Here is a 26,950-nt window from a genome sequence, read left to right as displayed (position 1 = left end):
TGTGCTGCTCCTGTTACAGGGATAGCAGAGAATCTCACCCTCTAAATTCATTTTCCAGCTGTCTCACTGTGTGACCTTGATCAAATCACTTAGGCTATGTCTACACTAGAAACTTCAACATACTGCTACGGGAGTGCTCCCACGGCAGCGCTTTGAAGTGTGAGGGTTGTCACGCATGAGCTCTGGGAGAGAGCTCTCCCAGCGCTCCTGGTAATCCACCCCCACAAGGGTAATAGCGCTGAGCAATGGGAACGTGGCTCCCGGTGCTCAGAGCCCGTCCACACTAGCGCTTTAAAGCATTCAGACTTGCTGCGCTCAGGGGGGTGATTTTTCAGCAAGTTAGAGTGCTATAAAATGTAAGTGTAGACTCTACCTACACCAATGGGAGGGATTCTCCTGTTGGTGTAGGTAATCCACCCCCTCCCCCCCAGACCCCCAGAGGCAATAGCTTGACCAACAAAAGAATTCTTCCATTAACCTAGCGCTGTATACTCTGGGGGATAGGTGAATTTAACTATGCCACTCAGAGGTGTGGACTTTTCACAACCCTAGTGACATAGTTAAGCTGACTTAATTTTCTAGTGTAGACCAGGCCTTAACCATTGTCCCCCATCTGTAAAATGGAGATAATAGTTATCTAGACCACAGGAGAGCAGGGAGATTTAATTAATTTATGTCTTTAAAGTACTTTGAAATCTTTGGATGAAGAATGCTATAGAAAGTGAAAAGCAGTACTATTAATATGTACTGACAGCTGGAGGTTAGAATTTCTTATCTTTATAGGGGAACTATTGATCACAACAGTAGGGCTATTCCCTAGCTCTCTTAGAAAAGTCTCCCTAAGTCTTTAACTTTCAGCAGAAATAGGCAGAGGAGACCTCAGTTTAACGTCTCATCTAAACAATCACTTATGTATCAAAATAAAGTTCCAATCACAAGATTTTTTAGACATTGTTACTAATATAACGTTCTAGATGACCAAAGTGCTGAACAAACATTACTCGGTTAATCATGAGGTACAAAATGAATGCCACGTAACAGGTATGGTATAACTGTTGCAATCGCATGAATCAAATGCCAAATTTAGGCAAGAAAATTCAAATATCTTTTAAACATATTCCTTTTCCCTATGGGAATTTTTCATACAATTCTGAGAAGTCTTTAAACTTGTATTGGTTGCTACATCAGGAAGAAAAATGAATGTGACTATCTTATTTTCAAATTTCGTGTATCTAAAACGTTTCTTTCTAATACAGCATTTTTAAAATACTCATGTCCAGTGCAGTTAGCAATAAACTCAAAGGCAGAAATATAAAACTATTTAGAAGCACCGATGTTCAATAGAAAAATATCTTTTTTAAAAAAAATACTTTGAAAAAATATTTAGCATTTATCTTCAAAGCATTTTATAATCATCACAGTACCACATGCAAGAGTAAGCAAGTATTATCCCAATTTTACACAAACTATGAGACATGCAAATAATATTTTGGTGTGTTGAAAGGGCTAAAGAATCTGCAATCATAGACTTAAATTACTAATAAATCCTAATATCACTGACCCAAAATGAAAACGTGATAGAGGATAAAATCATTTTGATACATTCCAGTTTCTGATTATATGTTGCTGTCATTGTTTGTCATATAAATACTCCTATTGATAGTTAAAAGGTAGGTTTGCAGCTGGATCCTGCAATTAGCTGAGCAGACTCTCTGCCCTTGCTAAGGATTTCCCTTAAGGTGTTAAGCCTGCACTACCTGTTGTCAATGGAACAAGTGGGCCCAAAGCAATTGTTAGTAGTCCCTGGAAAGCTGATCGGTCATACTTACCAGCTGTCCTTGCTTCCAGATGTTTCTCCAGATGTCCAGGATCCTAATTATAAAGAAGCTGGAAAAAGGCAGATAGCGTGATTAACTATTTTTAAAAAATGACAACAGACTTATAGCGCGAAAGATGCTAAAATACATACTCCCCTTGTATTACTTTTCCATGTCAGCAATTATTGCAGTTACCACAGGGATGTGTAATGCGATCATGAAGAGGAGGGGTGGAAGCCCACAAAATACGCATTAAGAAATGGCCCACACGATGGAAAAATTTTGAGACCCCCTGTATTACAACCTATGGAGTGTGGATTTGTGGAAAGTTGTTAGTAGTGCTTTCGGGACAGATCATGCCTGGCCCTAACGCAGCTAAACAGGTGATTAAGAACCCCACCTGCTGGGACACCTCCCCATTTCTTCACTTGAGCGTGCAGGTGGAGGAGAATAGACTGCATGCTTGGTATTCCTTCTGCCTCCAGAGTGAAAGTATGCTACAGCCAGGAACAAAAGCTATAGCCACTTTCTCTCCACTAGCAGCCCAGGGGAAACAGGGGAGCCATTGTGATGCTGAGTTACAGTTCTTCCCTGGCACGGTGCAGCTACGTCATATTTAGGGAACCGAGCAAAGGTTCAGTGTCTAGCACAGCTGAAATTCCTCTCACAGAAACAGCAGAAGATTTTACCTAATTTTCTTACCTAGTCTATATGTCGTGGCTATTGACTGCTCCTCTGAAAGGGTAGATTGAATACATGCCATCTCTCTGGGAAGTAACAAACAACATTCTCTGTATTACACTACCAGGCTTTTAAGTAAGAATGCCAAAGAATTTTATGAAAGGCAAAATTATGTAGGTCTCAAACTAAAAGTCTTCTATTAATATGCCAGCCACACGCAAGGTAAAGCAAGTGAATGGGACAAAAAGAGAGGGACAGATGTGAAGGAGAGTTACTGGTTAAAGAGATTTCTCAAGCTGAAACTGCACCCTTTTATTATAATAATTGGGTTAGAGAGAATGACGCTATTTTGAAAAGTAAATTACCAAAACCACATCTAAATGAAGTATTTTTAAAGGGGCATTGTCAGCTTTATGTCTAGTGAATTTACAAAATTGAGCTAAAAGTTGTATTAGTGCAATATCTACTAGTTTTGTGGGTTTAGTTACAATTTTCTTAATTTATAAAACATTTCTCCATTGTTGCTGTGCGAAACACACACGCAAACAATAGAGGAAGCTAAAGAAACAGTGAAAATGACTATATGAAGTGCTAATAATTGCACAGTGCAAACAAACTGATATTTCTCTATTTTTCTTAACCTCTCATTTAATAATAGTAGATGTTGTAATAATAGTAGGTAAAAGGTTTTCTTCCGAAATTAGTGTGCTTGCATTTGACAGTGTCCCTTTAATTTTTTTATTTTGTTTTGCACGTTGGATTTATGCTTACAGAGCTGACTGTCTCAAATGAAAGCACTACTCTCTTGAAAGGTCAGACTTTACTTTTAAAATAAGCTTCTGGACACTTTACAATTTCAAACCTGAACTCCAAGAAGATCAGACTATGAATAAAATGCCAGCTGAAAATAAATCACAATGGCTCCACATTTACAGCTATCAGAAAACAAGAAGAAACATCATTTGAATTAAAAAATAATTTCTTAGGTAGACAGTTGAAAAAATATACGTGCTTGCCATTACTATTACAAAACTACTGGAAAGGAACAGAGATGTAGATATGATACTTGTCCTACAGTATTCCACAAGCCTACCCCAAAACACAAGCTATTGAAAACAAGCATATTGCATGCTAGTCCTTACATACGACAGGTTTCAGAGTAACAGCCGTATTAGTCTGTATTCGCAAAAAGAAAAGGAGTACTTGTGGCACCTTAGAGACTAACCAATTTATTTGAGCATAAGCTTTCGTGAGCTACAGCTCACTTCATCGGATGCAAGTGAGCTGTAGGTCATGAAAGCTTATGCTCAAATAAATTGGTTAGTCTCTAAGGTGCCACAAGTATTCCTTTTCTTTATACCATATACATACATGCACGTGTCATTTTTTTTGTTTCTCCCTGTCCTCCAAATGCCAACTGCAGTTACTACATCGTCTAATTTATAATTCCAATTAAAATAAAATGTACATTTATATAGCACCCAAAGTGCTTTACAAATCAGTGGTATGGACCACTTCTCCCAAAGGTGGAATATACAGCACCTATTGAAGAGAGCACTGCAACATGACCCTACAGTCCAGGAAAGGAAGAATACTGGATTCCATTGAAAATGAGGGAAAGAGAAGGTGTGCCTACCTAAGTTAGCATTAGCCAACATACTGTAGAAACCTTAGTTATTTCAAAAGCAGTCGCTGTACTAATTTCCTCCCCCTTAAACTCTTCCACTACTGCAGCTACAGTGGCGGTGGTAACACCTACTTGTCTAGACATGGAGTTATTCCTGATTAGCTCCAACTACGGACACCCTTATTCCAGTGACCACACCTGGGGCTGGAGCTAGGGTGACCAGATAGCAAGTGTGAAAAATCAGGACATGGGGTGAGGGGTAACAGGAGTCCATATTTAGAAAAAAGCCCCAAATATCGGGACTGTCCCTATAAAATCGGGACATCTGGTCACCCTAGCTGGAGCTTATGAGGAATAACTCCCTGTGTAGACAAGTCCTAACATTAATAGAGAGTGACCTCTGGTGTTTTAAACACCCTCTTATACGACCCCGAGCGAGCAGAGTACGCTCTGGATCACCAGTGACGGCCAAGAACCTAGCTATGGCTAAGTTATGGCTAGGGATGCTACCATCCCTGCCGTGCCAGAGCAGCACGAGTGGGAAATACTAGGAAAACAAGCACAGGGTAGCCAGACCCATCGGATCTTTACTAGTCCCAAGCAACCGAAGTTAACTGTGCAAAAGATTTGTAACCAAGCGCAAAACGATCTGAAGCACATGGTGACCCACCCAACCGCCCACCAGCACCGGGTGGGGGCAAACTTTTGTTCCGAACGTTTCTGCGCCAAACACAAGGGATGGTTTAGAGGAAAGGTGCCTTGTGCTTCAAGCAGATGGGGAAACTGGCCTCGCTGTCGCCAGCGCAAACCAGAAAAGGCCCCTGGATTCTTTCCCTCTTCAACGCCAAGGCGCCTGCCCGAAATGGGGCAGCGGGGTATTTGTGCTGACTCGGAGCCAGACACAAAAGCGCTACCAACCCTGCAGCACCCAGACTTTCCTTTGAGGGCCCCCACGCCGCAGTCCTGGCCCAGCCCGGCTCGGAACGAATCACAGGACAAGACGCTCCAGAGACACAGACCCCTGCAAGCAGCCAGGCACAGGGCTCCCCCTCCTCCCCTCGCTCCCTGCCAGCAGAGCCTTCCCTGGGCAAAGTCCCCGGGCTTGCAGCGTTAGCGCCTTGCAAGCGCCCTCCCCTCTGCCCCTCTCCTCCGGGCTTCCCTGGTTATTATTGGGTGCGCAGCTGCCGCCCGCATAAATTTAGGCGTGTCGGGCCCTGGGGGTGGTAGGACCGGTGCAAAGCGCTTTGTCTGGCTCCTCACCCCCCCATCCCCGCGCAGCGGAGCTCCGCTGCAGGATCCCGCCCGCCTTCCCCTCCTGGCTGAACGGCTGCCGTGTGTTCACCTGAGCCAGGTTTCCCCTTGCGCGCTGCAACGAGGGCAGCGGATTTCTCGCCCCCGGCTGCGCGCTGAGGGGCCGGCGGCGCCTGCAGCAGCCTCGCGCGCGCTGCCCGCGACAGGCGCCTGCCCAGCAATGAGCGGAGCGGAGCGCGGAGGTCCCCGGGGGCCGGCTGCAGAGCGCGCGGCCCCGGGAGACGGGGAGCAGCGCCTCTGTTTCCTCCTGCCGCAGCTGCAGAGCGGGCCAAGCCGCGCTCGGGTTACCTTCCCCTCCACCGCTGGACGCTCGCGGGAGCCGGCCGCGCGGTGCTAGAGGAGATGCAGCGGCTACAGCAGGTAAGGGCAGGGCGCAGAGCCTGTAACCCCGCAGGGAGAGGGACCGGTGCCGCCCCCCGCCTCCCACATCTCAGCCCCCCAGGCGCCGCTGCCCGGGAGCCCCGGGAAGAGGGTCGGACAAGTCTGCAGTTACAGACCCCAGAGGGCACCTCCGTTGTCTCTGAAGTGTAGTTCTAGCCTCTGCTTCGGTCAGGGCGAGCGCAGCACTGCGGTTACTGCGGCTTCTTCTCGGCGCTCCTGCTTCTGCTGACGCGGACGGGGCTTTCGCTCTCGAGTGGAATCAGTGCGTGGCCCAGAATAACCCGCCTCAGTTTACCCAGTTGGCTTGTCTCGGTGCAGGAGATCGGAGTAGTGCGCGCGAGTACGAGTCGGCTGTGCAGTTGTTCTCTCTCCTGGTGAGTGTCCCATCGGTGTGGGGGGAGGACCCCGGTGTGGGTTACTTTCGTGTCGCTAAAGACAGAAAAGGGCTGCTATTTGTTAACTAGCTCATTTTTATTCCCAAAGGGATGCTTCTCTTTTCTGTCCCCGGTTTGGATTTTATGAATATCTTTAGAGAGATAAAGGCAGGGGATCTAATCTCTCAGGAGGAATACAAATAATACCAATTTACTAGAAGAAACAGGGCTTTTGGCTGTTTGTGTATCAGGAGCGCATTCACGGATTTGCAGCAACCTATAACTTCCTTAAATCTGGTACTGCTCTGTGGCCAGTACATTACTTTCGAGATAAGTGCCCGGTGTAGACAAAGAGCATGATGATTGCACTAGCTGCTGCTGATTTTGTGCTTCGGGTGTTCCCAACATAACCTCTCTTCTAGGGTTTGTAACTTTCAGAATAATAATAATAAAAATTTCTAGACAAAAATGTGATACAAGTTCTCAGTGAAGGAACCTTTTTGTTTAAAGTAAACTTAGACTAAATTCATTAAGCTTGAGCTAGGGGCCATTAAAATGTTGCATCAAAAAAGTTTAGATGCTCTGTCTGCAATTGGTAACTCCAAATCGGTTTTGGATTCACACTACTCTTTGTTTTTCAAAGGAGCTCGGGTTATACTATGAACTATTGCTTCTTATCAATGTGAAATCTTGGGATTCTATGTGTGAGGCCCTCCATAACGCCCTTGGTTATGTCAGTGGCCCATGAATACTGGTAGGGGAGGACTGGGAGATTATGACATGGACTACATTTGTTTTTTAGTGCTTTCTTAAAGAATTGAGTTATGCCAAGATTTACTGCATATACCTGGAAACACCTGGGGCTGTTTGTAAATGGAAGACCCATAATGATGCCCCTTAAGCGATATTGCATCTTAAAGACTCAGAGTGAGATCTTGCCCTCACTGAAATCAATAGGAGTTTTGCCATTCAGATCCTGATTTCACCCTCTGTACCTTTGTCCATAGCAAACAACTTCATTTTTTTCTTTAAATTAGGAAATTTAAATTTGCAGAACTACTCACTGAAGATTGGGCTTATTCCTGAGAGTGAGAATTTTAGATGCTGAAAGGGGCTTATTTTTTTAACCTCTTGGCTCTTGTGAATTTAAATCAGACCCTTATTGCTATTTTAATATCTATATGCTTATTTATATTGGATTGCAGGTGACAGGGCAAATTGCTTCTTTTTCTGAAGCTCTCTGAACCACATTTGTGCCCAATCTGCTCCCATTAAAGTCCACAACAGAACGGTTAGACTTCAAGGGGAGCAAACCTGAGTGCTGAATGTCCCTGTTTACCTTTTGAATAGAAATGGAGGAGTTCCAAAAAATAAATTCAAAATATAGCTTCAAGTGTCAAACTGTCAAATTTGAGTCCACATTAAGGCTTTTTTTTAAAACATACTTTAATTCAATTTTATAAACCTCTAATTGAAGTAATCTGATTAGTTCCTATGCAGCCTTAAAGTTTATCTCTACTCTGATGAAGTTAAAGACGTGAGCTCTTGCTGGAACAGTCAAATCATAAATTGTATTTTAATTTAATAAGCAAAGTTATGCCTGTTGGTAGTTTAATTTATCAAATGTTTTTCTAATTCTTTTTAATAAAAGTAATATTCCAAACTTAAAGCAAGTATCTGATTAATTGAAACATGCATATGCTTTAATGATCCTTAATGTTGTTTAATATCTCTTGATCCAATAATGGTAAAGTATGTTAACCCACGCAGCCTCATCCTGCAGTTGTTTTTCTCTTTAATTTTAAAAGGGTCTGCTTGTGAGTAAGGATTTGCATTATCAGGTTTACACAGATGTTTACCAGTAGCAATTAGCTGTATAGAGTGTTTTATATGAAACATTTCAGAGACATAACTAGCACATAAATTATGGACCGGATTCTGTAAACACTTGCTATTGAACATAGTACTCATTACGACCACGAGGCATTCCACTGACTTCAGTGTGATCCTCATCAAATTCAATTTAATACCTCATGTTTATAACCAGTATGGGGGTTATAACCAGTATAAGAAGCATTTCTCGGATATGTGCTTAGTAAGCAAAAATCTAAAACTTGTTAATGTTCCAAAGGTCTTGGGCTTTACTGCAGTTAATTTTTTTTCTAATTTAGGAATAAACTTTTTTCAAAAAGCGCATATTTTCAAATTAAATTATTATTCCTTTGCACAAATCTGTCTGAGCTTAGTTGAGATGTTGGCTTCAGAATACTGATTGTTTACTACATCTTCCTTCAGACTCTTTCTAATTCAAAACAACAATACTCGAGACAGGTGTCTGCACTCCTGCATTTATAGTATTATGATGTCTTCAATTTATATTAAAGGAGGACTGTCAGGCTGTTGGTATCAACCTAACTTGACCTGCTTTCTCTCTGGCTGCATATGTTTGCTAATAATCAGTGTTGTTGTAGCTGTGTTGGTCCTGGGATATTAGGGGGACAAGATGAGAGAGGTAATATCTCTTACTGGATCCACTTCTCTTGGTAAGAGAGAGAGAGGCAGGCTGGCAAGCTTACACAGAGCTCTTCTTCAGGTCACATAAGCTCAACTGCTTGTCTCTCTCATCAACAGAAATTGATCCAATAAAAGATATTACCTCATGCACCGTGTCTCCCTACATTTGCTAAGGCTACTTGTCTTGTACTTTTTGGATTTTTTTTTTCCCCCCAGAACACTTCTTACAATTAAAACAATAGCAACCCTATTTATTTATGCGCTACCCTTGAAAACTTATCTGATGTGCATCTACACTAAAGGAAACATACTTGTAAGAGAGGATTTAACTTCAAAAAGGTCATAAGTATGCTAAAGTAATGAAATAGCTTGACAGTGTTCTCTGAAGAGAGAGAGCCCAATTCTGAAACCCATTATACTGAATAGCCCCTTATTCCATAAATAGTCACATTAACTTTCATTGTCACTGCTTGCATAGTAAGGGGATTTCCTTAAGCATCTTCAATATCAGAATCTGCCCCAAAGCATGTACTAAATGAGGAAAAGGCCTAACTCTTCAATAATTTGATACTGAATCATAGAAATGTGGGACTAGAAGGGCCCTTAATATGGCCCCTAGTCCAATCTCCTACACTGAGGCAGGAATAAGCATTAGGCCGGGACTAATTCTTGTTGTAACTAATACTGGTCATATGAATAACGTGGACACTCATAATTTTGGGTAAGAAGTATGAATTTTCTTCAGTGATGGCTTTTTAAAAATTGGGGTCACAAATGTTAAACTACGCTAATTGCTTATTTAAAATTAATCTACTGTTAAATAGAATTATGCTCTGCAGTTGTACCCAGGCAATTGAACAGAATTTGGCAACTGTACAGTTGGTTGATCCATTAGATACTGGATTACTGTTTTAGGAATAACACTATCTTAGCTGCCTAGAACATAGCATAATATTCTAAGAATTCACAAAACTTTAAGGCATCTATTCAGTTTTTCAAGTATGCACATAACTCATTATGATTAAAGGGTAGTACAGTGATCATAGATTAGACTTGCTAGATTTGGGACCCTTATGCAAAATAACTATTTTTAACTGAGAAATTACATGCAGTTTGCTTACCTATTCTCAGCACTCTGCAATTTTTATACAGAACATGCTGGTTTGAGAACAGATTCAGAATTTTTGCTTTCTCAGGTGGTATGAATTGTGGTGAAACAGTGGGCTGGCAGGGACAATGAAAGCGTCATCTCACTCTTGCATTACACCCGGCAGTGCCATCGCTGTTTAGTTTTCAACCCTAGTCATTCCTTTCCTTGAAAACCTCTCTGATTTCTAACAGTCTAAATCAGTGGCTCTCAGTCTCTCCGACTACTGTACCCCTTTCAGGAGTCTAATTTGTCTTGCGTACCCCCAAATTTCACCTCGCTTAAAAACTACTTGTTTACAAAATCGGACAAAGATACAAAAAAGTGTCACAGCACACCATTACTGAAAAATTGTTTACACTCTTTTTACTACGTAACTATAAAATAAATCAATTGGAATATAAATATTGTACTTGCATTTCAGTGTATAGTAAACAGAACAGTATAAACAAGTCATTGGCTGAATGAAATTTTAGTTTTTACTGACTTTGCTAGTGCTTTTTATCTAACCTGCTGTAAAACTAGGCAAATATCTTGATGAGTTGATGTACCCCCAGGGGATACATGTACCCCTGGTTGAGAACCACTGGTCTACAGTAATGCCAAGAAGTAAACTAAGTTTTTCTCTTCTTAGATTTATTCTGGAACTTAGAAATCATTTGTGGAGAATGATCTCTGCCATTCTCTGTTCTTGTGGGGAGCCCAGCTGTCAACACTCCTGTTAGCTGTTCCATAGGTAGGGTGACCCAGATGTCCTGTTTTTATAGGGACAGTCCTGTTTTTTGGGACTTTTTGTTATATAGGCGCCTATTACGCCCCACCCCCGTCCTGTTTTTTCAGAGTTGCTATCTGGTCACCTTATACATGGGAAGCTTATTCACCAATATCACAGAACCTAGTTAGCAAGGAAAGAAAGTTATTTAAGGGTGGAGGATGAGAACAGACCAGAACTACATTTAAGAACAAGACTTCTTTTTCTTATTTTGTAGTACATTAAGCCAAAGATATACCATGGTACAATGCCCCTTTCTATTAATCAAAATCACTTAGTTGGATATTCTTCCTCTCATTACATTATACTGTCTTACTTTAGAAATTCATTTGGCTCTCATAAAATCTCATATGTAAATTATACTACCTGCTATTTATACAGTAGAAAAAAGAGACTGACTAGTCAAGCTAGTGCCCACATTTCACATGCATAATTTTGGAGATGTGAACAATACATCTGGAGGGTGGAACTAAAGGAATCAAACACTTGATTCTTGGCAACTTATACCCCACACATAGAAATTTTCACAAGTAAAAGTTTATTTTCTTGAAAAAGCTGCCTATGAATTTTGATGTTGGAGTCAGCAATCTGAAATAGCTCTGACACTCTCCACTTTCACTTCTAATTGACATTGCATACCAGGCAGATGAATATGAGACTTCTACATTTAAGAAGGGGAGTAGCGAGAGGGATGTTTGCAGGTGAAAGCTGTTGACGTCTGCAAGTGGCACATGTGAATTAGTTGTGATAGTTTTGTTTGTTTAAAAAAAACAAGAGCTGCACAATGGGAGGAGATGGATTGCCCTGCAGATCAATGAATCTTCATCACATGCTACTGAGGACTTCAGCCTAAATGCGTTCTGCTGTCCATTTCCCCCACGGATTGAACAATTAAAAATCAAAATGTTGTTCTCCATTATTGTAAATATCTAAAACCAAATTATTTCAAATATCTTTAAAAAAAAATCCAGAAAACTATATTCAAAGAACATTAAGATTGCAAAATCAAACATTCAGAGTAAGAAACACCAGAACTAAAGTTGCTCGCGCAACCTTAACTTGGGCCCCTTATGCATATGCAGTCTGATACAATCTAATTCTGATTATATGATCACATACTGTACTGTGTTTTTCCACAGGACCTCTTCCTCATTCAATGAATAGGTAGTTAGTGAATATTTCTTTTCATCCTGATTCTGTGTGTACCAGGCCTTATTTAATGCACACCATCCAAACCCTGTATTGAACATAAAATTACTAATTTCTTCCTGTGCATTTCTATGCTTCTTTCACCATAGTAGGAGCGCTTCACAGATGAGTTTGTCTTCACAATACCCCTGTGAACTTAAGCAGTATTATCCCCATTTACAGACCGAGAACTGAGGCATAGACACAGGCCAAAATTGTTCCAAGTGTCTACTACCTCTGGGTACCCAATTTGAGACACCTTGGGCCTGGTTATTTCAGACTACTTAGTGTTTATACGGCACTTCATAAGATCAAAGCACAGCGCCCACTGACACCAGTTGAAGTTAAGTGCTTTAGGACTTCTGCAAATCTGGTTCCAGATATGTCTCACTGGGAATCCAGGAAACCAGGCATGCACAATTCGTTGCCACCTGTGAAAACTTTGGGTTAAGTGATATGCCCAGCATCCCATAGCGACGCTGTGGCAGAGGCAGGATTAGAGTCCAGTTCTCCAGGCTAGGATTTGCATATGCCTAAACCATAAGACCTTCCTTTCTCTTCGTACGGTTTCCTACCTTGTTCACGCAATTCTTCTAATATTTGCAACAAATGCAGCAGGGGTCCTCCAGGCAGTCTACTTACTGCACAACCCTGATTTATTCTGAGAAGACTGCTTGTGCATTCAGTGCACCGAACGAGGCACAGGTCCTATGGAAAACATAGTATGTGATGTAATGAAAGACTGTTGCTACAAACTCAAAAGTTCCGATGAAAGTGAGACAGTTTTTTTTTTTAAAAGGGGTAAACATTTTGTAGTGAATAAATAATCTATTGGGACCCAATCCAGCAAGAGCTTGAGCACCAGTGACTCCCATTGACATTAATGTAAAATGAAGGCTCTCAACACCTTGTGGAATTGAGCCAATCATAATATTAAAATACAAAAGGTAGTTCCTCTTTTAAATATAGTAGTTGTACATTTCAAAGGTAGCTACAATTTTTAGGGGGCAATATATATAATATTTAAATGTCAGAGATAGATTTTTAAATGGTGCAAGTCATACAATGCATTTTTTTTTAAGAAGGACAGACATGGATTTCATAGTTTCGTTATAGAAAGTGATATTTAAAATAAACTGTAGCCTCATTTGATCTGAATTGGGGGAAGGGCAGCAGCGGGGCTAGTGCCCCCACAGTGGAAACATTGTGAGAGCTGATCTGTTTCCACCTTGCGTATCGTCCCACCATTCTGGGAACCCGTGTTCTCTGCAAACTGCATGCAAGTGTGGGGTGTGGTGGTGGCAGAAGTGAGCAGCTGCCCCGGCACTCAGGTTTGGGTCAGGGAGCAGATTGGGCTGGGATCAGGAGCTGCTACTCCCAGTGGCCCGTTGGCCCGTGAGACAAAGACAAAGTGCTGGGACCCCTCTTCCCATCCTTGAGCTGCCTCTCTCCTTCTCCTCCTCTCCTCCCCAGAATCTCAGTAGTTCCCCTCCACCCCACCAACTTCCCATGCAGAGCACTCTACCCGCTCCCCTCCTGTCCCTCCATTCCATTCAAAGCAAGCTGCCATCGCCACTGCTTTTAATGAATTAATTTTTTTTTAAAGGCCTGATTCTGACACATCATACTGACTTCAAAGGATGCAGGATTAGACACTTAATTTTATCTTACTTGCATCTTTTTCTTTTTGAAAAATGTAAATGCATTATTGCGACACACATGGAAAGGCTAAAGGTAACTTGAAGATGTGTCTACCACATAATTTTAGCTACTCTAATTAAAAAAAATAGGTGGTTTCACTACGTACGTATAAATTGCCCATTGCATTGCTCATTGCACTGTAACCCTCAACTCTTGTTCCTCTTAAAAAAATGAAATTACCTTGTTTCATAGGCTTCACCCCCACCCTGAATTTTTACACTTAAATGCATATTTTTAAAATCCAAAGGAATACCTTAAAGAAAAACCTCTGGAACCATTTCTATAGCAGTTACTCTTAAACAAAAATCTCTTTATCTGGAACATAATTCTCTATTATAGAATTCTTAAAATTCAGTGCAAAGGCTATTCTTTACTGACCCTGCTATAGGACTTCTCCAGAACGGTATTTTTTGTTGTGAATATTCTTCTGCTCATGCATTTACAGACTGATCGTATAATGCATCTTTAAGTAAATCACCATTTACTAATATCACACTTTGTAAACTAAAACACTATTTCAGAAGTGAGCATGGCATGATTAGCATTGCTCAAATATCTGGAAGAGGGTCACTAAGGCAAATAGTTAAGTACATCTTCACACATGAGAGGCAGAACTCTTCTTCTGTAATTCTCTTCAGGCCATTGCATTGACTTTGACATCCCACTGGAAGCACAGCTGCATTGGGGCTGCCATGGAACCCTCAGAAGAAGAGGCAGCAGAAAAGAAAGTGATGTCTAGGGCTGTATTTATCATCTTCTCCAGGAACAGAGGAGGGGGGACTATCAACATATTCCCCAACCTCAGTCCTGGCCTGCCTACTATGCTACTTGGGTATTTCCAAATCTCTATACCAATCCTGGCTCCTTTCATAATTGCAGATTCAAGAAACTGTAAAGGAAAAGAATTGCCTCTACACCAGTCACCCTGTGTATGTCCCTAGTACATTACTGATTTACAATCAGAATTTACAATCACTGACCTATCTTGTCTTCACCTTCTCCTTCAGTATGGACCCCTGGCCCTTACAGAGAGGAGGCAGAAAAAAAGAAGGGGGAGGATGGTGGGTGGCAGCCATACAGTAGTAGTGATTGAGCCCTTTTCAGTGCAGTAAGGGATAGACCTGACTGAAGTAATGGAAACTTCCATGGATTTGCCTAGAGCAAGATCAAAACACGTGTCCATACTGAAAATCCTGATTTAATCCAAGTTAGTTTCTTCAAAGCAAATGTTCCTAACAGACTAGCTAATATGGCATTAGATTTTTTTATTTAAACTTTCGACACAGAAAATAATGTCACAAAGGTTTAAATATGCAAGAACTCATTTGTAAGGCATCTAGCCCAGGGAAAAGCTATGTAGAATTAATTTATCAACACCTTTCTTATATATATAACCAATTTAAGAAAGAACTAGAAAAGTTCACATAGCAATAAGCATTAATTTCTTGTAATCAGACATCACTGACACCTGACCATGAGAGCTCAAGATCGCAAACCTTTCGCCTCACACAATGTACAACACTGTGAAGCCAATGCTCTACGTGCACATTTTCTTGTAATGGTGCATGAATCCCAGAGGTCACCAATTTATAAAGTAAAACATGCTGCCAAGTAGCTTACCGTACACAGCTACCATTTGTGTAGCAAATAACCCAAGTTACTCCGTAAAACTGCGTGGAACAGTTACTCGTTTCAGAAATCCAGTATGAACAATAGTTCATTCTGCAAATGTAAATCCTGATACATATTGAGGAGTAGAGCTGGCTAATCACAAACTTTAAGGTCAGAAGGGACCATTATGATCATCTAGTCTGACCTTCTGCACAACGTAGGCCACAGAATCTCACTCACCCACTCCTGTAACAAACCCCTACCCTATGTCTGAGCTATTGAAGTTCTCAAATCGTGGCTTAAAGACTTCAAGGTGCAGAGAATCCTCCAACAAGTGACCCGTGCCCCATGCTACAGAGGAAGGCAAAAACCCCCCAGGGCCTCTGCCAATCTGCCCTGGAGGAAAATTCCTTTCCTACCCTAAATATGGTGATCAGGTAAACCCTGAGCATGTGGGCAAGACTCACCCGCCAGACACCCAGGAAAGAATTCTCTGTAGTAACTTAGATCCAACCCCATCTAACATCCCATCACAGGCCACTGGGCATGTTTACCACAAACAGTCAAAGATAAATTAATTGTCAAAATTAGACTATCCCATCATACCATCCCCTCCATAAACTTATCAAGCTTAGTCTTGAAGCCAGATATGTCTTTTGTCCCCGCTGCTCCCCTTGAAAGGCTGTTCCAGAACTAAATTATTCACTGTGGATATGTTTTCTGACAACTTCAGCGCTTTTTTTCTTGTTTGAATCAGTCCTCATTTCTGCAAATATTTGCAGTATTAAACATTCACAGAATAGTTTGTATGAACAATTATTAGCCTGTGGTGTGTTTGAACTGTTTGCTATTCCTCCTTTGTCATGTGAATGGTCACCTGGTATTGTTTCTATTTCCAGATTGGGTGGCTGACATTTTAAACATGTGATTATTAGCCAGTATTCCTGTTTATGCATGCATCTTTTGTATGGTGCTTCTACAAAAGATCAGCAATTACGGGCAAGCAAAGCTCCATCCAGCAATAGTGAATAAAAAAGGAAAGAGAAGGTCCCCTCACCATTGCTTTGATTTTATAAGTCTCTTGCTGAATATAAATGCTGGGATACAGGTTCTACACCTAGATTTGTTTTGGGGCTGTAATCATGCAGAAGGTGGGGGAAGGGAGAATCTTGTGACGTTCAGAAACAGTAGTCTATCCTTCTGGTTGAAACTGTTACCAGAAACGACATGTGACAATTCACACCATGCACCCCTCATTTTTCTACGCCAGCAAGCATAGTGTAAACAACGCCTTTTAGAGCAGCGGAAATGGCAGTTCACCAGATTTTTTCCCAAGTTTCTCCTAACTCCCTCAAAGTCAATGTTGCTACACCAGGGATGAATTTATCCCACTGTCTCTGGGCAATTACTTCACTTAAGCAAAATTAAGTGAGAGCCCTCCTCCACTAGCAAAGGCTGTTTCTAGGCGAATAATGTGTAAGGGTTGTGGGACAATATACATAGTACATAATAGAATACATCCTTATGCTCTCACTTTAAAATGTGTATCCCAGTTCATGACTGAGCAACACTCTTCCTCCTCCCCTCCCCCCTTTGCAAGCAATACAGATATTGAATAGGCAGACAATCCAGTCACCTGGTCTCTTGAATTGACAAAACTCCCCAGAAACAATATAGCTATGCAATTTACATTGTATTTTCTATTGGATTTCACAGAAGATTCAAATTAATTCAGGTCCAAATGACAGGTGTTACTGCAACAAAAAACAGGACTGTAGAATTTCACATTCCTACTTATCTTTGAAATGGTCCTGTTCTTGCATCTGTGTATGCATAACTGAATTGACTGACTTATCTAGTCCTCCAGGGGGAAGAAAAAACTGAGCCAGTTTCCTTTTTCTTGATAATTTAACCCCCCATCTCTAAACAGCCTCTCTTGTGCATGTAATGCACTGATTCCATCCAGACTGTGCTGCAGGCAGAGGATCCACACTGAGGATAAGTGTTATCTGATTTAGCTTCATACTGAATCCAGTTTCCAAACACAGGCATCAATGGCCTCTTTAAGGTGTCTTGAGTTGGGCACCTCAAAAATTGACACCCAAAATCACATTGCTGAAAACCTTAAGTGGCTTAATCTTTTCCCCCCGGCACCAACACCCCCCCCTCCCCCCCCCCCCCAAAAAAAAAGTCACAGCACTGATAAAGATCAACACACCTTGTCTGCACCAGAGCTCTTGTTTTCACTCCAACTGATGGAACTGAATCTGTGGTAGTGAAGTTGTGGACACTTTAGAGGACAAAAGGCTAACCTTGTGGAGCCGGGGGGGAAGGGGGAGGACACTGGGACTTATAGGGCTCTGATGCATACCTGGAATAGCATCCAGTTGTGGGCACCACAATACTAGAAAGACTGGCTAACTGGAGAGAGTTTAACGTAAGGCAACAACAAAAATCAGAGTTGGATATATTGATTTATGAGGAAAAATTTTAAAAGTTTAGTACGTAGAGTTTGGCTAAGGAATGAGTAAGTGGGGGTCGACTTAACCCACAAATATTTGCAGGATATAAATGCCAAGGAGGGAGGAAAATTTTATTTTGTTAGTTCCATGGGGGTGTAACTAGGAGTGATAGGATGAAATTAAGAAATGAATGTTTAGACTGAAAGGGCCTGAACCAAAGCCTGTTGAAATCAAGGGGAGTCTTTTCATTGACATCAGTGGATTTTGGAGCTGGCATAATATCAGAAAAAAACACTGACATTCTAGACTCTAGAATGTTCTGTTATGGAAAGTGGAAGCCCTATCTGTTGAGACTTTAAAAAAAATTTTTTTCTCCAGTCTAGTTTTTTAAAGTGTACTGGCAAGAAGATGGGTTGGATGAGCTAATGAGTCTCTTCTAGGGCCGATGAAATAAAAAATTCCTTAGAAATAATTTGATGCTTGATTAGGGAAAACCTACTCATGGAACACTCTCTGCCCATCTCTGTATAATAACGGGGGTTGGAAGTTTCTGAATAACTTATCAAAAGAAATTGAAAATAACTTTTCTAAATTTTGGCAATGAATATTTCAACCAGTTCTAGACTTTACTATTTTGTGCCTTAAGACTTTTATATTTTTTATGGGTTACTAGTTGGGAAAACATAACCTTCCACATGAAACCTGGTTATATTTAGGAAAGCAGCCCCTCTCCCCCCACCCTTTTTTTTTTTTTAAAGCTATCTTGGCTTCCCCTTTGGATGAAAGACTCATCTATTCAAAGGTTTCACATCTCCAGAGATCTTCCAACAAACATGGTTCTACTGCACATATTCCATACTAGAGTGGCAGTAAATCTCCCTGCAAAGCCCGCTTAGAGCGCTTCCCAATAATGCTCCAACCCTCTAGGAATAGAAGTGTGGCACCTCAGCACGTATATGCACATATTATAATGTATATTTTCAAAGGAAGGAGAATTTTTTTTTTTAAAATGTACTGCATTTAGTAAAATACCAAATGCTGTAAATGAAACTTAAAAGTAATGAACTGATACAATTAATGAGTTAATTCGTGGTAGAGTCTTATCTCTAGAAACTCCTAGGAAATTAGCCACAGTTTTTCTCTAATTAGAGGGAAACCTATTGAAATAGATAATGCCTGTCATAAGCTGCCAAAATAGTTGTTTTTAAAATGGGAGTCCTCCAGACAATGTCCCATACTTAGTTAGTACTGAGTGCCAAATTTGCAGTCAGACCTATAAGTTAGTGGGCCTGTATAATTAATTACAGGTATATAACCATCTCCTAAGGCTGTGTCTGCACCATGCACTTTTTTTTCTGATTTCCACCACTCCCCCTGCACCCTCCGCCCGCATTGCTAATGTCATTTTGGCTCCACTACTGCTCCCGATGGTGGGAGCCTAGCATGAATGAGGCTCCAGCAGCCACCAGCACTTTAAGCAGTGGGCCAGCAAGTCTACGCAATGTATTGGAAAAATGCCACAGCCTCATCTTCTCTACAGTAGGGTTCCCAGTTGAGCTGAATTGGTGTTAACCAGGGGGAATTTTTTTTCCAAAAAAAGCCAAGACTTAAGTGATTTGTTTTGTGAATAAGACACTTGCAGAGGTAATCCACCTAAAGCTGTGCTCCTGAAATTGCCTTCAGTTCAGGACTCAGCTGTATTCAGGTTTCACTTCCTGAGACGTCTGTGGGGAAAAATGGTTGCTAACCTGTCCTGTAACATTATTGTTTGAGGTGTGTTGCAAGTGTCCATTCCATTCTTGTTGTCGGTGCACCCAGCACATGGCCATTGGAAACTTTTTCCCTGAGTACTCCTTGGGCCGCTAGAGCTCCCCCTGTTGCCACACGCCGAGGCATGCAGGTATGAAGGATAGAGCAGGCCCAAGCCACCCTCAGTTACTTCTTGCCATAAGTCTGATGAAGAAGGGTAGGGGGGTGGGTCATGGAATGGACATGCACAAGACATCTCTGCCTGAACAGGTAAGGAACCATTCTTTTTTCTTTGAGTGATTGTATATGAGCATTCCACCCTTGGTGACTCACCATCTGTAAGACAGGAGGCAGAATTGGAGTCTAGTTCAATAAAGATTGGAGAACTCATCCCACTTCAACAGCCTCTCTGGTGTCTTGAGCCACAGCATAGCAGGAGACCAATGTGTGAACTGAGAACCAGGTTGCTGCTGTAGAAGTGCCTGCAATTGCAACTTGTGCCGAAAAGGCTGCTGAGGCAAATTGTGACCTTGTCAAATGAGCTGTGATTCTGTCAGGTGGAACATCATTAGCTAAATCATAGCATGTGCACTCAGGAGGCAATCCAGGAAGAAATTCTCTGGGTGGAGACCGATTGATCTCTTACTCTGTCTGCCACTGCTATGAACATCTGGGAGGATTTACAAGAGTTTTTTACCTGGACAGAACCATACACACCAAGGCTCTTCAGACATCCAAGCTATGCAACCACTCTTCCTCTGTGGTTGTCTATGGTTTCGGGGAGAACACAGGCAAATAAATTGGCTGGTTGATGTGGAAAGAGGAAACAGCCTTTGGGATGAACTTCAGATAAGGACATACGTAAACTTGGTCCTTTAAAAAAATCTTATATGGAGGTGCTGATGTTAATGCTTGCAGCTCCCCTACTCTTATGGCTGAGATAGTGGCCGCCAAAAATGCCACCTTCATTGATGAATGCCGCAACAAGCAGGTAGCCAGTGGTTCAAAATGAGGACCCATAAGTCTTGACAATACTGCATTAAGTTTAGATCCTACAGTGGAACAGGGTCTTGCACGTGAGGGTATAATTTCACTAAGCCCTTTAAAAAACCTTATGAATGTGTCATTGGAGAAAAGAGTGATTGTCCACTTTAGGATGGAGTGCTGAAATAGCAGCCAGATGTACTCTGATGGCACTAACTGCCTAACCTTGGTGTTTACGGTATAATTAGTTGTCTGGAATATGATGAACTGAAGAACTGGTCGGGGATACCCCATGCTGGCAAGACCAGATGGAGAAATGCCTCCATTTAGCAAGATCAGTAGCTCTTGTAGAAGGCATTTTACTATTTAGCAGGACCCCTTGAATGTCTTTCAAGCAAGCCTGTTCTTGTGTGTCAAGCCATGGAGCATCCATGCAGTTAACTGAAGGGCTTGCAGGTTCAGGTGGAGTAGGGAACTGTGATCCTGGGAGATTAGGTCTGAGTGTAGTGGAAGTGAAATTGGAGGTGTCACTGACAGCACTAGGAGAGTGGAGAACCAGTACTGATGGGGGCCCATGCTGGAGCTACAGTATGACTCTGGCTTATTCCTGTCTTATCTGTAGCAATATCTTGTGAATGAGTGGGGTTGGTGGAAAAGCATAGAGGAACCTGCCAGACCGTGTAAGTGAAAAGGTGTCTTATGGAATCTGGGCTGTGACTCTGTAGGGAGCAGAACTGCTGTTTTTTGTTGGATTTAGTTGCAAATAGGTCGATTGGGGAAACCCCAACTGCTGGAAGATGTATCTGGGCAAAGAGACCCCTCATGATGACTCAAATGTTTTGCTCAGCTAGTCTGCAAGGTCGTTCTTGTGTGCCCAATAGGTAAGATGCTTCTAGATTTATTGAGCTGGCAATACAGAGCTCCCAGAGTGGTTGCTTCTTGACAGAGTGGAGAAGAGCAAGCTCCTCACTGCTTGTTGAGGTAACATTGTTGCTGTGTTGTCTGTGAGAACTAACAGGCTGCTTCCCCTGATCTGCAACAAATACTTGGCACATCAGCCGGACACCTTTGTTCTCTGATGTGATGGGTAAAGATAAGTCCTCTGAGGAGCACAGCTCCTGCATTTGTAGAGAATCCAGGTGAGCTCCCCATCCCAGAGCCAAAGCATGTGTCACTAATGAGAGTCGGAGGTGGCCAGGCAAACTGAATGTTTGCACGTACATTGGCTGGATCTGGCCACCAGTTTAGGCAGGTGAGGATGTGGGAGGGCACTTTTACCACCAAGTCTAACTAATGTTGGTTTGGCTAGTAGACTGATGCCAGCCAGCCCTGCGGAGTGCTGAATTGCAGTTTGGCATACTGAACCATGTCTGTGCAAGAGGCTGTCTGACACAGATGCCTCAAATGGTTTTGTTCTGTTGTGACCAGGCGAGCCTTCAAATATATAACAATTGATCCAATTGTCTGGAAACTAGAATGTGGAAGAAAGGCCCTGGCTTCATATGAGTCCAGTACAGCCCCTATAAATTCTATACTCTGGACCAGGGAGAGGAGAATCCCCCCCATATGTAATAGTCCCAGAGCACTGAATGTCGACTGGAGCAGAGAAACCATGTTCTGCACTTGCAGCATGGACAGGCCTTTGACAAGCCAGTCATATAAGTAGGGGTAACCCTGAACTCCCAATCTTCAGAATGAAGCTACTATTGCCATGACCTTAGTAAAGATCCTGGGCACTGCTGACATGCCTCAGGGTAGTACAGTGAGCTGGTAATGATTTTGATTTACCAGAAATAGGAGGTACTTCCTGTGAGCTTGATTGATTGCCACATGGAAGTAGGCATCTTTTAAGTCAAGGGCAGCAAACCAGTCCCCAGGACAGTCAGGTTTAAATGCAGTAGTCAAGTTAGATTATGCTCTGTGTGGTTTCATTTATTGCCTGTCCATGCTTGATTTCTCCACAATCCAAAGTAGCTGGATGTTACTGCTAATCATGTTAGGGAAATAGCTAACAAGGAGAGTCAACTGTAAGTCATACAACCTCCAGTTTTCCCCCTACTATTTTATATTAAAATAGTAGGAAAACTGTTCTGTCACTTCACTTGGTCTGTGTATTTGACAACACTTTGTTTATTGTCAGCGTGGACTCTTCCCAAGAGCAACAGAGCAGAGGGAAAACCATTAAGAATGTGGCATTTCTCAGCCTTTTGGCTAAGATGAAGTATAAAAATTTCTAGCAGTTTGCTTTACACACACACACACACACACACACACACACACACCCCTTTATCAGTCTGGAATGAGCTATAGCAGCTGTGGTAGTTTATCTATAGAAAAATCCGTACTGTTCTATCCTGCAGTCTGAGATCACTTGTAGTTCTTGAAATCACAATGCTCTGCTTGCAGTTATATGATGGACTCAAATGGCATGTTAACTTTAAGAGGCAGTCTTCACTGCTCAGACATACTTGCCAATCATTCGAACTGATTCATAGGTGCTGTGCTGCTCGCCTTCAAAGTAGGGGCACAAATAAGTTTACATTAATGCTGAAAATCATGTGGTTACATGAAGATCTAGCTGCAGTTCTGTGCACTGACCCTCAGCACAGACATATTCTGCTAGGGAAAGTGTGTGAGATATTAAGATGGTCAGGTCTGGGAGCATCAGTGTCAGTGCCCTCTGATTATGGCTACAGATTCAGCCACAAAAAAACTGTAGGTTATGAGACTTGTGATATTTGGAAGAACTCATATGCAAACAGCTGTGCCCTGCTTAGGAACAACCACAAAAAAGTTTCTATGTATGCATATAGAGACTACATGGCTTGAATTTGGGCAAGCGCCTGTTTGCAGGCATACTATTTAAGCTATCTATTCAGCACTATGATGTAAATACAATGTTATGTGTTGCCTTAAAAAGCAAAGACTGCTAAGATTTGCCTGGTAACATTTCCTTGTCCACATTGAACAAGCTATATATAGTTAACAACCTAACTAGTAAGTGAAAAATTAGCCAAGATTTTTTTTTAAACAAAATGGGTTTAAACTCAACACCCTTTTCGGTTTTAAATCTTGTCCACTCTACCATGTGAGTAAAGTTTATATATATATATATATATATATATATATATATATATAACACACACACAGACACACACACACACACACGTTGGCAGCCTAAACCCCAGCATGGGGAATTTCAGTCTCCAGGAGGAAGAAAAGGAGTACTTGTGGCACCTTAGAGACGAACAAATTTATTTGAGCATAAGCTTTCGTGAGCTACAGCTCACTTCATCCGATGAAGTGAGCTGTAGCTCACAAAAGCTTATGCTCAAATGTTAGTCTTTAAGGTGCCACAAGTACTCCTTTTCTTTTTGCGAATACAGATTAACATGGCTGCTACTCTGAAAGTCTCCAGGAGAACTCTTCACCTATGAGAACATGAAAAGAAGGATATTACAAGTCTTGACACAGCCATAACTATTAAGATTAAAATATTTTAAAAGTAACCCTAAAGTCACTTAAATTTACACAATGATTGTGTAATTTTCACTATCAGTAAATTTAAATACAAAGAAAAAACAGGCTTGCCACCCAGGAAAGAGCGAAGTTATTCTGTGTACTGAAATTTTTTCAAATTATGCAATGACATGACACCTTGAGTTTAATATTTATAAGTAGGGTGCCTCACAATGCAGGAGGGGAACATACAAGAATCACTTTTTCTGGAATATACTAAGCCTTATGGATTGGTCCTATAGAATTCAATTTCAATAGAATTTACAGAATACTATATAGAAAGAATAATTCTCTAAATCATATAGGTAGTTTAAATCAGGGTGGATAAAAATCAATGTTTTTTTTAAAAAAATCAAATCTGATTTTAATTTAAATAATTTTTTGATAAAATGCTTTTTGAGGAAAACACCTATCTAAAGATTATAGCTCAAAGATGTCTCATACTATAGAATCAAAATTTATAATCCCTATTCCATGATGAGATAATATACTCATGTAATGTTTAAGAAGAGTTTTGTAAACAAGTTCCAATAGTTCATGGATTAGGGACCCAATCTTCTGGGCTTCCACAGGTTTCTGTATAGATTTATGCTTGTTTTGTTAAAATATTGTATGGTTGCTGTTGAAGAAAAAATCCAGAATACTTAACTTTGTTTTAGTTAACTAAAACAATTTAAATGTTTGTCTGGTGATGATCTCCTAATACAGCATGGCAAGAAAATCCTCCAAATATTAATGATTAACCTGTTGAATTGGAGATAGTTCACCTCCCAGTTACTTCATAAATATCTGCTTCAGTTACCTTTGGTAAATGAAATAACCAAACAATCATTCATTTTCTGATATAGCTGTAAAACTACTCTGAAAAGTTTTCAAAAATCACTGTTTAAAAATGTATAGTGCCTACCTTCTAAAAATGAAACCTACATCTGAGTTGTGAAGAATATGCACTAAAGGTTAACAACCAACAAGAATGCACTTTTATATAGTGAATTATGATTAAATAGAGTCTTCCTGACTAGCGATTTAAATCAAATCCACCCTGGTTTAAATGCCATTGAAAAGAGTGTCTTAAAACTTGAAGGACTGAGAGAAGTTTTTGGAATGTTTTCTAACTTTCACCTCTTAATTTATATTCTTCCACAGGAAGAATTGGAAAAACCTGAGTTATGAGAGAAAATGACTGTTGGACCATCATCCATGTTGGTAACATTGTTTTTGAACTATTCTGGACAGGAAAATAGGACTACAAAATACCTTCCTGATTCTTGTTAAAATCAAGCAAAGTGGGCTGTTGTCTGGAGATGCCGAAATGCCACTGTGATAAGTAAGGTTTAATAACTTAAATAGAATGGTGTTAGAATTACATTATGAAGATAAGATTCTCTTTCAGAATTTCTGTACAACATTTGTCTTGTATCTGATAACATTTAAAATGTATCTATAATTTGTACTAGTAGTGCCTAGAGGCCCCAAACAAGATTGTGACCACATTGTACTAGGTACACAGCTTTACAAAGAGTCCCCAGAAGCTTATTTCTATCATAAGTACATGTCTCAGGATACGGGTTTCATAGTTTGTGTGTGGCCTTTGATTAAAGTATAAGTAACTAGCCTAGTTTAAACAGCAAAAAAAAAAAAAAAAAACACACATTAAGGATGTAAATTTGAAAACAATTTGAAGTTAAAGGTTCTCTTATCAGCTATTCAATATTGCCACCATGTATTGCTTTGGATTATTGCTAAAAGTCACGGTACCCTGTATAATTTAACCAAACATTTGGTATTTCTTTTGCTTGAGTGGCTGCTTCTCCATGATGTGATATAACCAGTTTTGTTTTAATTCTTGCTGTCTTATCTAGTGTACCACACCCAGATACGTGGTGATAGATGCTATAATCTATTTTTTTTTTAAAGCAGGAAAAAGTACTGCCCCAGTTTCTGCTCAGATAACTTGAGCAGTTGAGAGAATGTTCCTTGAGTTTTGTACAACCACTCCCAGTTTCCCCAAATACTCTGCCTTTTGGCTGAGACAAATAGAAAGTTTTTGCCCAAAGAGACAGTCTCACCACCCTTCATGCCCCCCCAGCCCCTGCCCAAAAGAAACTGACACAAATGGATTGAGAAGGTTGCAATGCAACATCTAACTATAACATTTGCTGCCATGGTATATCTTTATAGTTGTGTGTTTTTGTTTTAAATCTAATCATATTTTAGCATTACTCTTCATTTAGGTGAAACAATGAGGCAGACCAAATCTAAAAATCAGAGTACTTAAAGATACTGGCAAACGTGTTTATAGATAATGTAAGCATGATATAGCTCAGGACTCATTTACCATCAGCTTCTGTTGGACTTTTACAAAATTGTCAGAGTATTTACATGATTTCACTTTGCAAAAATTGGTGAACCAGTATTGAGCCTAATCTGCATCTGCTCCATGCAGAGAACTACCACTGCACTACCAAGTCTACTTACATTTCACAGCCATATTAGAACTGCCATATACTGTGTACTACAGGTTTGTCACTGTTTTACCAACAACAACAAAAAGCAGGTTCAATGTATGTTTTTCCCCTCTTTCAGGTCAAATAAATTACAAGAGGATACCAATACTGCTGAAGTCTTTGCAAGAAGTTCTTAATCAGACCTTGAGGGGAGGCAAGATGTTGGCATAGCTGTTGACCTAATAACCTGCTATGCCAACATATTGTCATCTTTCTTGTCTATTTGCAGCAACAGCCAACTTTCTCCATTGATGCGGACATAAGTTTTAGCCTTCTCTCTTGAAATACCACCTACTCCCTACTATTAATGAAGTATGGTACTTTGACAATATACAGCACTCTATATAAGCACTTAATTTCCCAGACAACTGTTTAATGTGGTCTACAGAAGTCCGTGTTAAGTGGTGGGGTAGTAGATCTTGGGGGATGGAACGGGGTGGAAATCTTGCACTGCTTGAGCTGTGCCTGTTGGTGGAGAGAATTTCAGTGTTGTAAATTTTCAATCTGGCAGCCTTCATAAGCACTTAAACTCCATTTTACACAGACTTTTGCCTTAATTCCTCTATTGCATGAAACTTGGATATAATTTTAATGTTGAATATTTA

The 26,950-nt window shown here is 40.9% G+C and overlaps 2 long non-coding RNA genes across 4 annotated transcripts in view; one reads left to right on the top strand and one right to left on the bottom strand.

Annotated features, from left to right (window-relative positions):
- LOC114020758 overlaps window positions 1-6,210 on the bottom strand; it is a 39,915-nt gene extending 33,705 nt beyond the window's left edge. Inside the window, exons 1-3 of one of the 3 annotated variants that reach the window (XR_005225784.2) lie at window positions 5,934-6,210; window positions 2,520-2,584; window positions 1,830-1,887 (exon numbers count right to left, since the gene is read on the bottom strand). This is a non-coding gene — a long non-coding RNA (uncharacterized LOC114020758). Of the gene's footprint in view, window positions 1-1,829; window positions 1,888-2,519; window positions 2,585-5,043; window positions 5,247-5,467; window positions 5,597-5,933 lie in introns of those variants that run through there. The other 2 variants (XR_005225785.2, XR_003565528.3) reach the window with 2 other exon arrangements.
- Window positions 5,643-25,512, top strand: LOC122466091. The gene is made up of 2 exons (XR_006291334.1): window positions 5,643-5,796; window positions 24,985-25,512. It is a non-coding gene; the product is annotated as an uncharacterized LOC122466091 (long non-coding RNA).
- Window positions 25,513-26,950: the final 1,438 nt, after the last annotated feature.

This window comes from Chelonia mydas, chromosome 5, assembly GCF_015237465.2.
Source record: "Chelonia mydas isolate rCheMyd1 chromosome 5, rCheMyd1.pri.v2, whole genome shotgun sequence".
Taxonomy (NCBI): Eukaryota; Metazoa; Chordata; order Testudines; family Cheloniidae; genus Chelonia; species Chelonia mydas.
This window is presented reverse-complemented; position numbering and strand designations above follow the sequence as displayed.